Source organism: Carcharodon carcharias, chromosome 6, assembly GCF_017639515.1.
Source record: "Carcharodon carcharias isolate sCarCar2 chromosome 6, sCarCar2.pri, whole genome shotgun sequence".
Taxonomy (NCBI): domain Eukaryota; kingdom Metazoa; phylum Chordata; class Chondrichthyes; order Lamniformes; family Lamnidae; genus Carcharodon; species Carcharodon carcharias.
The window spans coordinates 80,329,905-80,346,808 of NC_054472.1; the positions used below are offsets into that span (position 1 = coordinate 80,329,905).

General features: G+C 46.6%; 1 protein-coding gene across 2 annotated transcripts in view; it reads left to right on the top strand.

Moving 5' to 3' along the window:
* The window catches only part of stau2 (staufen double-stranded RNA binding protein 2), a 536,959-nt gene that overhangs the window by 509,629 nt on the left and 10,426 nt on the right, over positions 1–16,904 (top strand). The window lies entirely within an intron of this gene.

Below are 16,904 nucleotides of genomic sequence, written 5' to 3' on the forward strand. Positions count from 1 at the left end.
TGTGTCAAGAAATCACCTAATAAAGCCCTATTTCAGTATAATGGGCCATTACTTCTAAGTTCCAGGGCATCGCATTGGGGGGATATCCCAAAGATGCATTGGGGAAGCCCCCCTCAGAAGTTCACAGGTAAGGTTTGCAATTGCCCAGAAGTTCAAACATCCCCTGGGCAGTGCCTTGCACTGGGTACCATCTGAAAATGTGATTTAAATCACAAACTTCGGATGGTTTGGACAGGGTTACACCAATAGTTACCCAGAAAAGTATTAAAACCACTTCTAACTTCTGGATAGTTATTGCACACACCCACACCGACGCCCTACAGGACTCCCCCTAGCCCCCCAATGCCCCAGGGATCTCCCCCCACCCCCAATGAATTACACCCCCCTCCTGATAGGAATTCCCACCCCCGTGGGATTCCCTCCATCCCCATGGGGACTCTTTACCCACCTCCTGCCAGCCTCGACTCTCACCCCTCTCCCCCTACCAGACCCAACTCTTACCCACATCCCCCCCAAGGCCCGACATGACTTTCCCCCCTAATCCTGACCCGACCCGACCCCCGCCTTGGCCCAACCTGACCGATGCCCTCAATCCTACGAGGCCCAACCTGACCCCCTCCCAAAATCCCCCCTCCCCATATCCTGATCACTTACCTTATATATTTACCTTCTCCCTGGCCTGTCAAGGACCTTTAAACTTGGCTTTAACTTACCTGGTTTGCAGCAGCTAGTGCCATGAAAAAGGGGTGCATGAAATCCTTGCTCCAACAGGGCTGCACTCGGTGCTAGGCCCTGGGGATGCGCTGCACTGCCTGGACCTCACCTGGTCTGAATCAGAAGGTCGAATGACAGGATGGAAAAAAAAATTCAGGTAAAAAAACTAGGAATGGAGTAGCAACCCGACTCTGATTGCCACTCCGAAAAATTTCAGGCCAAATATTTGATATGATACTTCAGTGCAGCGCTGAGAGAATGCTACATGGTTCGAGGTGCCATCTCTTTTGGATGAATAGTTAAGTCAAGGCTCCCATTTGCTTTTTGTGACATACTTAAAAGATCTTATAACACCAACGTCAGAAGAGCACTGGAGATTTCCTTGCCAACATTTAACTTTTAACAAATGCCATAAAAAAAAGATTTTCTTGTTATCTATCTCATTGGTGTTTGGAGGACCTTGCTTTGCACAAATAGGCTGCCATATTTACCAGTACCATAATAATTACCGCACTTCAGAAGTACTTAATTGACATGAAAGGTGTGGCTTTCACTATGGCTGTGAAAGGTGCTATATAAATACAAATGTTTCTTTTTTAAAAAAAGGGACAAATAAACTTGCATTAAAAGAGAGATTAGGGTACAAATTTAAAAGGCATAAGGCACTGTTCAGAACTCAACTGAAATCCTGTGTGCTCTTTTGAAAAGGTTACGTAGGCTTGTTTTCTCTAGAAAAGAAACCTTGAGATGATCTACCTGATGTTTTAGAAATAACAAAGAAATTGACAAAACTAATCCAAACAAATTGTTTGGTTTTAATGACGGGTTCAAATACCAGGGGAATAAGTTAAAAGTTAGGATCCTAAAATGATGGGATGAGTATTTAATGCAGTCACAAAGTTAATTTTACCCTATTTTAGAGGTGTTAACATCTTTAAAACAAAGGGATAGCATCTTCACTAATGGAGAGAAGAATTTCAGAAATATACATTATGCTTTTATCGTTCATTTGTTTTCACCATAGCCCTAGTGGTGCATTCACATCATCTTGCTTCCTCTCTGACTTTCTGCAACCCTTCCTCAGTCCATGTCGCAATGTTATCCACTCAACTGCTTTTCCTTCTTCCTCTTCTGTTTTTACCCTCAATTTCTCTTTCAGTTGTTGCCAGGGGAAGGCTGTCGGGTCTTTGTTTCCAATGTCCATACTTGGCTATCTTTCTCTCTCTAACTGTACTTTGCAACCTTTTTGATTCCTGAACTTCTGCTCTTGATCCGACCCACTCATTTGCCTTTCTGTTCATCTAGCGGATTCTTTCGTTTATGAGCTTTATTGTCCAAAAACGTTCTTGGGGGTAATTTTAACTTAACCCACCCAACAGAAAATGAGGGCTGGGTTTTACCACCCCCACTGGGTTCTTTTCAGCCGGGGGGGCACAAAAAATACAAGAGGTGGCAAGCCCACCATCTTCCCTGCCCACTCCCAATCTGTCCCCCATAATACAGTAGGTAGGCGGGCGCCAAAATTGGCAGCACACCTGCCATTTTTAAATAGCCAACTAACAGTCAATTTAGCTTATTACCAGAATCTCAGAATTACTAGTGTAGAAGGAGGTCATTCGGCCCATCATGTCTGCACCGACTCTTCAAATGAGCAATGCACTTAGTGCCATTCTCCTGCCTTCTACCCGTAACCTGCACATTGTTCCTTTTCAGATAATAGTCTAATTGAATGCTTCAATTGAACCTGCCTCCATCACACTCTCAGGCAGTGCATTCCAGACCTTAACCACATGCTGCGTGAAAAAGTTTTTCCTCATGTTGTCTTTGTTTCTTTTGCCAATTATTCTAATTCTGTGCCCTCTTCTTCTTGATCCTTTCAGAAGTGGAAACAGCTTTTTCTTCTCTACGCTGTCCAGACCCCTCATGATTTGAATACCTCTATCAAATCTCCTCTCAGCCTTCTTTTCTCCATAGAAAACAGCCTTAAGTTCATATGTCTTAATAACTGAAGTTCCTCATTCCTGGAACCACTCTCATGAATCTTTTCTGCATTCTCTCTGTTGCCTTTACATCTTCCCAAAAGTGCAGCACCCAGAACTGGATGAAATACTCCAGCTGATGCTGAACTAGTGTCTCCTACAAGTACAACATAACTTCCTTGCTGTTGTACTCTATGCCCCTGTTTATAAAGCCTAGGATGCTATGTATGCTTTATTAACCATTCTCTCATCCTATCCCGCCACCATCAATGACTTATGCAATTCACACTGTTACGAACCCAGCTGGTGTTAATACTGGACAAGTCAGATCTCAGAATGAAATGTTATTTTTTTTAAACCGTGGAGGTCAGTAACTGAACACATTGACATGAGTCTTCCAGTATACTTTTAACACAAAGAATAAAACATTTATGAAACAAAAAAAAACTATATTACACTAGATAAAAAAAGGTTGGGAAGATTTCAATAGTTATCAGAAAATGATTCAAACTCACACCATTCATTTTATTCCAGCAACCCTTACAGACACAAAACCCCAGTGAAGATTTACCACTGCCTCAACACCAAGGTTTCTTGGCGCTTCTGTTGTGCCTTCCTTTTTCCTTAACTGAGGTTTCACCCACCGCTCCCCCATGGTGGTTGACAGGGCCCTCAACTCTGCCCAACCCGTCTCCTGCACTTCTGCCCTCACCCCTTCCCATGCCTCCCAGAAACATGATAGGGTCCCGCTTGTCCCCACTTTTCATCCCATCAGCCTCCGCATGCAAAGGATCATCCTCCGCTATTTCCGCCAACTCCAGCATGATGCCACCACCAAACACATCTTTCCCACAGTCAACATTCTGTAGGGACCGTGCGTCCATGACACCCTGGTGCACTCCTCCATCACCCTTAACTTCTCAACCCCCTCCCACAGCACCTTCCCGTACAATCGCAGAAGGTGCAACACCTGCCCCCTTACCACCTCTCTCCTCGCTGTCCAAGGCTCCAAACACTCCTTTTAGGTGAAGCAGCGCTTCACTTTCACCTCCTTCAATTTGGTCTACTGTATTTGCTGCTCCCAATGTGGGCTCCTCTTCACTGGGGAGACAAAATACAGACTGGGTGACTGCTTTGCGGAACACCTACGTTCAGTCCGCAAGCATGACCCAGCCTTCCTGTCACTTGCCATTTCAACACACCATCTTGCTTGCATGCCCACATGTCCATCCTTGGCCTACTGCAATGTTCCAGTGAAGCCCAGCACAAACTGGAGGAAGAGCACCTCATCTTCCAATTAGGTTTATTACGGCCTTCCAGACTTAACATTGAATTCAACAACTTCAGACCATGAACTCTCCTCCATCTTGACCCCCTATTATAATCCAATTTTTATTTACTTGTTTTAAATTAATTTTTTAAATTTTATTTTATTCTATTCTTTTATGTATTTTTTCTTTTTTATCCTTTATCCCCAGCCCCCCTCCCCCCACAGGGCCCTCTGTCACTTGTTCCTATGTTATGCTTTCACAGAACGTTGCCCCTTGTTCTGCTATTAACACCTTTTGCTTTCTTTACCTTTACCTTTATGCCACTATTAGCACACTGCTGCTACTGTGTGTCGATGGTGGAGGGAGTAAATGTCTGTGGATGGGATGCCAATCAAGTGGGCTGCTTTGTCCTGGATGGTGTCAAGCTTCTTGAGTGTTTTGGGAGCTGCACTCATCCAGGCAAATGGATAGTATTCCATCACACTCCTGACTTGCGCCTTATAGATGGTGAACAGGTTTTGGGGAATCAGAAGGCAAGTAACTTGTCGCAGTATTCCTAGCCTCTGACCTTCTCTTGTAGCCACAGTATTTACATGGCTAGTCCGGTTCAGTTTCTGGCCAATGGTATCCCCCAGGATGTTGATAGTGGAGGATTCTGTGATGGTAATGCCGTTGAACATCAAGGGGCAATGGTTGGATTCTCTCTTGTTGGTCATTGCCTGACACTTGTGTGGCGTGAATGTTGCTTGCCACTTGTCAGCCCAAGCCTGGATGTTGTCCAGGTCCTGCTGCATTTGGACATAGACTTCTTCAGTATCTGAGGAGTTGCGAATGGTGCTGAACATTGTGCAATCATCAGCGAACATCCCCAGTTCTGACTTTATGATGGAAGGAAGGTCATTAATGAAGCAGCTGAAGATGGTTGGGCCAAGGACACTATCCTCAGGAACTCCTGCAGTGATGACCTGGAGCTGAGATGACTGATCTCCAACAACCACAACTATCTTCCTGCTAGGTTTTCCCCCTGATTCCCATTGACTCCAGTTTTGCTAGGGCTCCCTGATGCCATACTCTGTCAAATGTGGCCTTGATGTCAAGGGCAGTCACTCTCACCTTAGAAGTTCAGCTCTTTTGTCCATGTTTGAACCAAGGCTGTAATGAGGTCAGGAGCTGAGTGGCCCTGGCGGAACCCAATCTGGGCATCAGTGAGCTTGACAGCTCTGTTGATGACCTCTTCCATTACTTTACTGATGATGGAGAGTAGACTGATGGGGCGGTAATTGGCTGGGTTGGATTTGTCCTGCTTTTTGTGTACAAGACATACCTGAGCAATTTTCCACATAGCTGGGTAGGTGCCAGTGTTGTAGCTGTAATGGAACAGCTTGGCTAGGGGGACGGCAAGTTCTGGAGCACAAGCCTTCAGCGTTATTGCCGGAATATTGTCAGGACCCATAGCTTTTGCAGTACCCAGTGCCTTCAGCTATTTCTTGATATCACGTGGGGTGAATCGAACTGGCTGAAGACTAGCATCAGAGAAACTGGAGACCTCCGGAGAAGGCCGAGATGGATCATCCACTCGGCACTTCTGGCTGAAGGTTGCAGCAAATGCTTCAGCCTTGTCTTTTGCGCTGATGTGCTGGGCTCCTCCATCATTGAGGATGGGGATATTTGTGGAGCCTCCTCCTCCAGTGAGTTGTTTAATTGTCCACTGCCATTCATGACTAGATGTGGCAGGGCTGCAGAGCTTAGATCTGATCCATTGGTTGTGGGATCGCTTAGCCCTGTCTATCACTTGCTGCTTATGCTGTTTGGCATGCAAGTAGTCCTGTGTTATAGCTTCACCAGGTTGACATCACGTTTTTAGGTATGCCTGATTCTGCTCCTGGCATGCTCTCCTGCACTCTTCATTGAACCAGGGTTAATCCCCTGGCTTGATGGTAATGGTAAAGTGGCGATATGCTGGGCTATGAGGCTACAGATTGTGTTCAAGTACAATTCTGCTGCTTCTGATGGCCCACAGCACCTCATGGATGCCCAGTCTTGAGTTGCTAGATCTGTTTGAAATTTAGCATGGTGGTAGTGCCACACAACAGGATGGAGGGTATCCTCAATGTGAAGGTGGGACTTCGTCTCCACAATGACTGTGCGGTGGTCCCTCCTACCGATACTGTTATGGACAGATGCATCTGCGGCAGGCAGGTTGATGAGGATGAGGTGAAGTATGTTTTTCCCTCTTGTTGGTTCCGACACCACCTGTCGCAGACCCAGTCTAGCAGCCATGTCATTTAGGACTCGGCCAGCTCAGTCAGTAGTTGTGCTACTGAGCCATGCTTGGTGATGGACATTGAAGTCCCCCACCCAGAGTACATACTGCGCCCTTGCTACCCTCAGTGCTTCCTCCAAGTGATGTTCAACATGAAGGAGCACTGATTCATCAGCTGAGGGAGGGCGGTCCGTGGTAATCAGCAGGGGGTTTCCTTGCCTGTGTTTGACCTGATGCCATGAGACTTCATGGGATCTGGAGTCGATGTTGAGAACTCCCAGGGCAACTCCCTCCCGACTGTATACCACTGTGCCACCACCTGTGCTGGGCCTGTCCTGCCAGTGGGACAGGACATACCCAGGGATGGTGATGGTGGTGTCCGGTACATTATCTGTAAGGTATGATTCCGTGAGGATGACTGTGTCAGGCTATTGATTGACTAGTCTGCGAGACAGCTCTCCTGATTTTAGCACTGCACCCACAAGGCAAAGGAGGACTTTGCACGGTTGACAGGGCTGAGATTGCCATTGTCGCTTTCGGTGCCTAGATCAATGCTGGGTGGTCCATCAGCTTTCATTCCTTTTTTGTGACTTTGTAGCAACTGAGTGGCTTGCTAGGCCATTTCAGAGGGCATTTAAGAGTCACATATAGGTCAGACCAGGTAAGGGTGACAGATTTCCTTCCCTGAAGGGCATTAGTGAACCAGATGGGGTTTTACAACATTCGGCAATGGTTTCATGGTCATCATCAGATTTTAATTCCAGATTTTTATCTGCTGTGATGGGATTTGAACCCCGGTACCTGGATCATTACCCTGGGTCCCTGGATTACTAATCCAGAAAAAATGCCACTACGCCATCGCCTCCCGAATTTACAGTTGCTTAAAAGGCGGCAAGGAAAGGGATAACGTCCTTTGGAGGGGTGCCAGGTGTGCATCAGAGGCAGGTTTCCTGGCAATGTAAATCCAGGATGCAATTGTCCCCTCCCACCCCTGCCAGTGGTGGGACATGTTTCCCACCGTCAAACATCTGGAACTTAATTTTCATAAATTTACATCTCATTATTGTGGCCACACGCCAAAATCATCCCCCTTCATCAAATTTAAATCCCATGTCGGCATAACTTAAGAACAGCAGGATTTACAACTGCCTTTAAAAGGCATGCACCTGGTGACCTGAACTTCGAGGGGAACTCAGAGGTGAGCACACACAACTTGGTGCTGTGCTCACAAAGATCCCCATGGGAATTCAACAAAGTGGCACTGTGGATTCTAAAGTGGGGCGGGGACGACGATGGTGGGGTCACAAACAAGTCTCCAAAGTGGCTTCTTCCCAGGTGGCTTTCAGTGCAGTTCCGGGGCAAGGACTCCAATGCGGGAGGGTGATCAAGGCAGTACAGACTGAAGGAAGTACACAAGGACATTGGGGTGGGTTGGGAGTGAGGTGGCGTGGGTGGTGGGAGGAAGAAATCAGCCAGGCACTTGAAAAAGCATCTCAAGATTGAGCATTCCTCCACATCTGAGACTGTTCAGCATCAGCTCCATCGACATGCTTGCAGTCTGGCTTCTGAAACAATTATGCCCACTCAAGCAACGCAAATGCCTGATAGTGCCACTGATTACTCCTGAACTTTTACCTCCTCGGGACTGCAGAGCAATTGGGAAACTGGGCAAGTTAGAGGATCCCCTTGCGAGAGGTGGGCATGGAACAGTCACTGAGGGAGGCGCTCAGAACCCTTTGCTTTGAGCAGTAACCCTCATGGTCCAAGCTAACCACGAGCCTTGAAGTGCAGGTTAGGATAATACCTGTGCCTGAGCTGATAGCACAGGATGCAGTCGAGTGGCGGAAGCTGTTGCCTCTTGGTTATGTGGTGTGGGGCAGAGGTGGGTGGGGTTTTGTTCAGGCATCAAGCGAACTAAGCACTGGCCATCCAAGTGGTGGCCAGAACTCTTCTGCAAATGTGAGGGGGATTTGAGACACAGCCGGAGTTAGAGACTTAACCAAGAGAGATCCTGACCCTCGCATCTCTCTCTTTCGCAGTAAGGAGACCATCAGGAACATGGAGCCTGGTGATCTTGCTGTCTGCCTCATGGTTTATAGGCAGGATAGAAGAAGGAGAAGAATGTGACGGAGGCGCCTGGCTCAGAACAGGGAGGAGCACAACCCTCAAGGTCAAGGGGCAGCAGGTTCTCCTCCGCACATAGAGGAAGATCCACAGAGAGTTGTTGTTTTGTCATTTGTAGATGTCTCGCTAGACCCAGGGTATATAGACGGCGCTTGTCTTACCTGCAGATGAGCAATAACCAGTGTCGCCAAAGACTGCAATTGTCAAGAGAACTGATTATTCACATATGCTATGTTCTGCAGGATTTGGCACCTCGGGGACTCGGAGGGCATCCACTCCCAGTGGCATTGAAAGTGGCTGCCGCGCTCAATTTCTACAGCCATGGCTCCTCCCAGGGTTCCACTGGTGACTTGTGTGGGATCTCTCAAGCCTCCACCACAAATGTATCCAGAGGTCACAAACACCATCTTCGCCAAGGCACACAACTTTGTCAATTTTTACCATAATCAGGCGAACTAGGAAGCAAGAGCACTCAGATTTGCTGAGATTTGCGTTTTCCAAAGGTAAAGGTTGCCATCGACTGCACTCATGTGGCTCTAAGATCTCTGCGGCAACAAGCAGTCCATTATGTGGACTGCAAGGGCTTTCACTAGCTCAATGTTCAGCTGGTTTGCGACCATAACAAATGGATCATGTAGCCTGCACATGATATCCTAGGGAGCGTCCACAACTGATACATCCTCAGCAGGTCTCAGATCCTTGACATCTTCCAGACTCCACACAGGATGCAGGGCTGGCTCCTCGGGGACAAGGGCTACCGACAGAGAATGTGGCTGATGACACCCGTGCGGCGGCCTGTGACTCCAGCTGGGAGAAGATACAATGAGGCTCAAGCCGCAACCCGAACATTGGTGGAGCAAACCATGGGAACCCTGAAAATGAGGTTCCAGTGCCTCAACAGATCTAGCAGAGCACTCCAGTACACACCCAGAGGATGTCACACATCATCATGTCTTGTTACATGCTGCACAACCTGGCGATGCAAAGGGTGGAGGTCCTGGATGATGAGGAGATGGAGGAGCTGCACGTCTCCTCTAATGAGGAGAAAGTGGAAGAGACAGAAGGGTGATGAGGTCCTGGAAGCCCAGGATGCATGCGACGAGGTTATTGGTCTGGCCAGACGTGCACGTGAGGCCCTAATGGTTACAAGATTCCATGAGGAGGATGACGAGATGCAGTTAGGAATCTCTTGAGAGCACAAGATAGCAACTGGGAGAATCTGGAACCAGACTGGCTCTGTGCAGAGTTTCATGCAGATCTTGCTGGAATACAGTGGGAACATGGACTTCAAAAGTACTTAATCCTTTTGCATGAATAATTACCTGTCCCTTCGGCATTACACCTTCATCTAGTCAGAATACAGACAAAAAGGGGGGGCAGACCCACCTCAAAAGTGCTCAGAGCACACATAACATCACGTAAGCCAACAATGTTAGGGCATGATATTCTTGCAGGGACCAAGGTTTCACTTCTGAATGACACGAACACACTTCATCATAACAAGGAGTCATAGACAAGGAGACATGATTATGAGTGTATTTACAATGGTGAAAATTACATACAGGTGATTAACACCTGTGCTCACGTTGTGCAATTACATCTTCTTGACTTTCCTAATCCTTATGCTACATCTTGGTGCATCCCCGACATCACAACGGAACTGGAGGTGGCCTGCTGACTGCTGTATCCTGTTGTCTGTGATGATCTTGGTGGGCGTCTTCTGGAGGGCTGAGACCTGAAGAGCCCCAGCCTGTCCTGCTGAGTGGCAGTGCCACCCTCCTCACCCTGCAGAGCTGGAGCTGCTGGGGGCACAGGAATAGGGGATTCGGATGGGCTGGTCACTCCCGGAGTGCACCTGCAGATCCTCTTTCCTGTGGGTGCCCAAGGTGCCCCTGCTTGACTCCTTGAGAGGAAGGGGCAGCTAGAGTGAGCTCGAGATGCTCCACCCCCTTCTCATGTAGATAGTGATGGATGCCAGCAAGTACCTCAGCGATGGAGTGCAGCTCCTGTTGCAATGCAGGACCAATGTACTGGACCAAAGTCTCCATGATGGCTGCCACCCTACCAGTGCTGATCTTGGTGTGTTGGCATGCTGGCACTATCACCTCAGCCTGAATGCGGACAGACGCCCCCATCATACCTTGCAATCTGAGGAGTGCAGCGAACATCCCTTTTCGATGTTCCCGAGCTTGTCTTTGCAGCTCCAGCAACTGAGGTAGAATCGAGTCCAGAGGCTCCTCATCTGACTCGGACTGAGCAGATTCCTGGCCTCCAGTTGGCCTCCAAGTGCTAGCACCCTGGGATTTCCCTCCCTCTGCCTGGATTGGATCAGACATTGCACTGTGCTCACCAGATTGTCACCCTGAAGCTACTCAAGACCTAGGTCCCACCAAGGTGTGTGTCTCTGCACTGGTGGAAGGTGTGGGTGAGCGCTGTGACGGGTCTTCGATTAGGGTGTCATCAGATTCCTCTTCCGAGTTGTCTTCGGGGCTTGAGTTGAGGGCCTGGCCTGGATGCTTCTTAGATGTGCCGGTGGAAGAAAGGAGATCATTAGTGCATGGCAGGGGAATGTGGAACAGGAGACCTCACTCACAGTATGGTTGTCTGATGGATGTTATAGTGCAGGATCCTCACTCGGTTGACTGTCGGCAACCTCACCGTCAGCACAGAAACAGTGCATATCCTTGCTAGCAGATGGACGGCTCTATTCTCAAGTTGGTCAGGACCTTCAGTTGAGGCATACCACCCCCGGTCTTAGACCTCTCCATGTTTTTATGAGCCAGTTTGTCCTGCATGAAGACAGATGGAGAGAGTGTAAGCAGGACACCTGCCAGGCCAGATGAGAAGGATGCCTGGCATGTGTGGGTGGTGAGTGGTACCATGGACAGGATGAGGACATGATCCATGGGGTAGATGAAGTTGTGTGTGAGAGAGTGAATGGTGATGTCCCTTGAACTGGCAGTGAGTGAGATCCCTATGGATGTGTGATGGTTTTGATTGTGACCATAAGACCATAAAGACCGTAAGACATAGGAGCAGAAGTAGGCCATTCAACCCATCAAGTCTGTTCTGCCATTCAGTGAGATCATGGCAGATCTGATCAGCCTCATCTCCACTTTCCTGCCTTTTCCCCATAACCCTCGATTCCCTTACTGATTAAAAATCTGCCTACCTCCACCTTGAATATACTTAACGACCCAGCCTCTAAGCCCTCTGCGGTAAAGAATTTCACAGATTCACTATCCTCTGAGAGAAGAAATTCCTCCTCATCTCTGTTTTTAACGGGGCGCCCCCTTACTCTGAGATTATGCCCTCTGGTGCTAGACTCTCCCACAAGGGGAAACAACCTCTCAGCATCTACCCTGTCAAGCCCCCTAAGAATCTTAAATGTTTCAATAAGGTGGCCTCTCATTCGTCTAAACTCCACTGAGTACAGGCCCAACCTACTCAACTGGCCCTCATAAGAAAATCCCTCCATCCCCGGGATCAACCTAGTGAACCTTCTCTGGACTGCCTCCAATGCCAATATATCTTTCCTTAGATAAGGGGACCAAAACTGATCACAATTCTCTTGGGGTGTCTAACTAATGCATTGTATAGTTTTAGCAAGACTTCCCTATTTTTATACTCCATTCCCTTTGAAATAAAGGCCAACATTCCATTTGCCTTCCCTATTACCTGTTGAACTTGTATGTTAGCTTTTTGGGATTCATGCACAAGGACTCCCAATTCCCTCTGTGCTGCAGCCTTCTACAGTCTTTCTCCATTTAAATGCTATTCAGCTCCTCTATTCTTCCTGCCAAAGTGCATAACCTCACATTTTCCCACATTATATTCCATCTGCCAAGTTTTGCCCACTCAATCTGTCTATATCCCTCTTGTGTCATCCTCACCACTTGACTTTACACCTATTTTTGTGTCATCTGCAAACTTGGTGATGGTACATTGACTTCCCTCAGCCAAGTCATTAATATATATTGTAAATAATTGTGGCCCCAGCACTGATCCCTGTGGCACTTCACTAGTTACAGGCTGCCATCCCGAAAATGCCCCTTGTCCCAATTCTCTGTTTTCTATTTGTTAGCCAATCCTTTATCCATGTTAATATATTATCCTCAACACCATGGGCTCTTATTAAGTAGCCTTATGTGTGGTATTTTATCGAATGCCTTTTGGAAATCCAAATATATTATGTCTACTGGTTCCCTTTTATCTATCCTGCTTGTTACTTCCTCAAAGAATCCCAATAAATTTGTTAGGTGTGATCCTTCAGGAAGCCATGCTGACTCTGCTTGATTCGATTATGTATTCCTAAATGCTTTGCTATTACATCCTTTATAATAGACTCCAACATTTTCCCAATGACAGATGTTAAGCCAACTGGTCGATAGTTACTTGTTTTTTGTCTCCCTCCCTTTTTGAATAAGGGTGTTACATTGGCCATTCTCCAATCCTCTGGAGCTTTTCCAGAATCTAAGGATTCTTGGAAGATTACTACCAGTGCATCCACTATCTCTGTAACTACTTCCTTTAAAATCTTAGAATGCAACCCAACAGGTCAGGGGACTTATCAGCTTTTAGCCCCACTAGTTTCCCTAGTACTTTTTTCTCTAGTGATTGTTATTGCACTTATTTCCTTATACCACCACCACCCCCCTCTTGCTTTTGCCCCTTGTTTATTTAGTATTTTTGGAATGCTATTAGTATCTTCTACCTTGAAGTCTGAAGCAAAGTATTTATTAAACTCCTCTGCCATTTCCTAGTTCCCCATTATTATCTCCCCAGCCTCATTCTCTAAGGGGCCTATGTCCACTTTGGGCTCTCTCTTCCTTTTTATATATTTAAAGAAGCTCATACTGTCCATTTTTATATTACTTGCTAGTTTACCCTGAAAGTTTATTTTCTCTTTCTTTATTATTTTTTTGGTCATGTTTTGTTGATTTTTAAGGCTTTCCCAATCCTCTAGCTTACCACTAATCTTTGCCACATTGTATGTCTTTTCTTTCAATTTGATACTGTTCTTTGGTTAACCATGGTTGGTCTATCCCCTTCCTTGAATCCTTCTTCTTCAGTGGGATATATCTTTGTTGTGAGTCGTGAACTATTTTCTGCCATTGTTCATCAGCCATCTTTTCTGTTAACCTGCTTTCCCACTCCACTCCAGCCAACTCTTCCCTCATTCCATTGTAATTACCCTTATTTATGTTGAGCACAGTTGTTTCCGACCCAAGTTTCTCACTCAAGCTGAATGCTAAATCCTACCATATTATAGTCACTGTTTCCTAGGGGATCCTTTACACTGAGGTCATTTATTAAACCTGCCTCATTGCACATTACCAGGTCCAAAATAGCCTGATCCCTGGTTGGATTCACAGCATAGCGTTCTAAGAAACTGTCTATGAATTCTTGCTCATGTCTACCTCTGCCAATTTGGTTTTCCCAATCTACATGAAGATTAAAGTGACCCATGATTAATGTACTGCCTTTTTTTATATGCCCTCATTATCTCCTGATTTATTCTCTGTCCTACAGTATAGCTACTGTGAGGGAGCCTATAGAGGACTCCCGCCAGTGTCTTCTTCTCCTTGTTATTTCTTACCTCCACCCATATGGATTCTACATCTTCTGATCCAAGATCTTTTCTTGCTTTCATGCTTATTCCATCTTGTATAAACAAAGCTACCCCACCACCCTTCCTTCGTGCCTATCCTTTCAAAAAGTCACATACCCCTGAATATTTATTTCCCAACTTTGATCTCCTTGTAACCATGCCTCTGTAATTGCTGTAAGATTATACCCATTAACCACTATTTGTGCCGTTAATTTATTTGTTTTGTTCCGAATACTACATGCATTTAATTAAAGAGCCATTATTTTGCCTTTTTATCAATTTTTCCCCTTTTGACTCTATTTGCTGCTGTTTTTTATGCTTGTACACTCTGTCCCTTCCTGTCACATTCTGGGTATCATTACCTAAATAACTGCCCCGCAAAGTGCCATGTCCTTTTGCTTTGTAAGCCTACGTATCCCCACTCCAGAACCCTCCCCCTTCTATTTAGTTTAAAGTCCTCTCTCCATCCCTAGTTATCCGGTTCGCTAGGACTCTGGTCTCAGCATGGTTCAAGTGAAACCCATCCCACTGGAACAGCTCCCTTCTACCCCAGTATTGGTGCCAGTGCCCATTGAACTGAAACCCATTCTCCCACACAAATCTCTGAGCCATGCATTTAACTCCTTGACTTTATCACCCTATGCCAGTTTGCCCGTGGCTCAGGTAGCAATCCCGAGATTATTACCTTGGAGGTTCTGCTTTTTAATTTAGCTCCTAACAGTTAAATCTCTTTCAGAAGAACCCCCTTTCTAGTCCCATCAATGTCGTTGGTATTAATGTGGATGGCAACAACTGGATCCCTCCCCTCCTGCTCCAAGTTCCTCTGAGGAAACGTCCTTAACCCTGGCACTGGGCAGGCAACACAGCCCTCGGGACTCATGCTCACAGCTGCAGAGAACAGTATCCATCCCCCTAATTATACTGTCCCCTACCACTACTATATTCCCATTTCCTTCCCCCACTTGAATGGCTCCTTGTACCATGGTGCCATGGTCAGTTCACTCATCCTCCCAGCTCTCATCCACACAGCTTGCAAGAACCTTGTAACTGTTGGACAGATGCAGGGGCCCAGGCCCCTCGAATGCTACCCCCCCTCCCCACCCCGAGTCCCTATACCTGCATAACCTGCAGTCACACCCTCCTGTCCCTGATCACAAACCAAATTTGAATGACCTAATCTGAGGGGTATGACCGCCTCCTGGAACAAAGTGTCCAGGTAACTTTCCCCCTCCCTGATCTTGTGCAATGTCTGCAGCTCAGACTCCAGCTTCTTATATTGGATCCAAAGTTCCTCGAGCTGCAAACACTTACTACAGATGTGTTTGCTCTGGATCACCTTAGTGTCCAGCAGTGCTCACATGCTGCAGCAGCAACACATCAACCATCCTGCCATTGCTATCTTATTTTATCCAATTTATTAATTAATTACTTTAGTACACCACTCTTTAGACTTTATTATAAGTCTAAAGAGTGGTGTACTATAGTAATTAATTAATTATAATTATTTTTACACACACCAGCATCGATCTTTTACTTAACAAGCTATCTTTAAGAAAATGAGAAAAAAAAGACTCGAGATCCAAACACAAACTAAAGGCCTTACTTCACTTTAAAGACTAGAAATTCTCACCAATCAGCTGTTCTCCACGCTTTTTTCCCTCTCACGTTCGTTAATGGTCTCACACTCTTCCCTCATTCTCTCACTGTTAAAGGCCCCGCTCCTCTCACACTCTCTCACTGTAAATGACCATGCCGTTTCTATCATACTCTCTTGCTGTAAATGGCTCTTCTGTTTCTTTCACACTGTCACCCTGTAAATGGCCCTGCTGTTCTTCTCACGCTCTCTTGCTGTAAATAACCATGCTGTTTCTCTCACTGTAAATGGCCCCACTGTTTCTCTCAAACTCTCACCCTGTAAATGGCCACACTGTTTCTCTCACACTCTCACCCTGTAAATGCTCCCACTATTTCTCTCACTCCCATTCCCTGCAAATGACTGCACTGTTTCTCTCACACTCTCATTGTAAATGGCCCCACTGTTTCTCTCACTGTAAATGACCCCACTGTTTCTCTCAAACTCTCACCCTGTAAATGGCCACACTGTTTCTCTCACACTCTCAAACTGTAAATGGCCCCACTGTTTCTCACACTCATTCCCTGTAAATGACTGCACTGTTTCTCTCACACTCTCACTGTAAATGACCACACTGTTTCTCTCACACTCTCTCGCTGTAAATGACCACACTGTTTCTCTCAAACTCTCACCCTGTAAATGGCCCCACTGTTTCTCTCACACTCGTTCCCTGTAAATGACTGCATTGTTTCTCTTGCGCTCTCTCACTGTAAATGACCATGCTGTTTCTCTCACACTCGCTCCCTGTGTGAGTTGAGAGTGATGAGAAGGATGACTTACCCTGGCGGAACGGGGGAGATCATTCACCCTCTTCCTGCACTGAGTGGCTGTCCTTTTTTGTAGGGCATTGGCGCTCACCACCACTGCCACTGCCTCCCATGCTGGATTTGTCACCTTGGATGAGGTTCTTCGCCTCACCATCTACACCATCTTGGGTGTAGAGGACTTCACGATGGGCCTCCACTGCATCTAATAGGTGCTCGAGAGAGGCATCATTGAATTTGGGACTAGCATGCTTCCCCCCTTTGCAAACCATGACTTTCCATCAGCATTCGATCCCTTAGAGAGTGCTAGCTCCGTGCAGGCCTTTAAACATGGTGTCTGGATTACAAGAGGCCCGAGGTGACCGTGGGACGGGCAAATCCAAGGCCAGCAATCTGGCATGAAACCTGTGCCTCTCAATTTTTTCAACAAAGTGATGCACGACATGGTGGAAAAAGCCACCATTGCTGTTGACGGGTCAAATGCTGATTTCCCCACCTGTTTTCGGACTTTGCTGATTTCAAGGAAAATCCCACCCTATGTTTAA